The sequence below is a fragment of the Eufriesea mexicana genome, unplaced genomic scaffold, assembly GCF_001483705.2.
Source record: "Eufriesea mexicana isolate 0111107269 unplaced genomic scaffold, ASM148370v2 scaffold9269, whole genome shotgun sequence".
NCBI classification, from domain to species: Eukaryota; Metazoa; Arthropoda; class Insecta; order Hymenoptera; family Apidae; genus Eufriesea; species Eufriesea mexicana.
The window spans coordinates 30,873-31,477 of record NW_016916987.1 but is presented as its reverse complement, the minus strand read 5'-3'; positions in this window follow the sequence as shown (position 1 = coordinate 31,477).

Here is a 605-nt window from a genome sequence, read left to right as displayed (position 1 = left end):
TATTATATATTATGTACGTTATATATATTTTTTACTATATTTTTTATATAGGATTGCAGAATATAATATCGAATAATATATATATATTTTTTTTTTGGTATATGGTATATTTTTTTATTATAAATCAGTGGTTTCAGTGTTACTATTGTATAAGAATTTAGATCACAGTAAGTGCAATATGAACACTGAAACTACTGATCTATAATAAAAAAATACACCACGCATAGATGACAATAATTATAACAGCAGGATGCAAATAAATAAATATATATAATCGCATTTTTCTTCGAATAAGAATGAATATTAATTTTGTCAATAGCAGCTGCACACTTCGAGCAATTGCTAGAATAAAATGCATAAAACAAGTTATATTAAGTCGTTCAATGGTTCTAGTGTCGAAGGATAAAGAATACACGCAGCGACGTCTCTAGGTAGGAAACAATCCCAGGCAGAATTAAGTCGACACGTGTAGACGCGTAAATAACAACGACACGTGCTCTAGCGGCAGTAGCGTGAAACGCGCGACAGAGTCAACGCGATGGAGAATCGCGGAACGTATTTCCTGAAACATTTTTCCGAAGTCTGACACGCGATGTGACACGTTC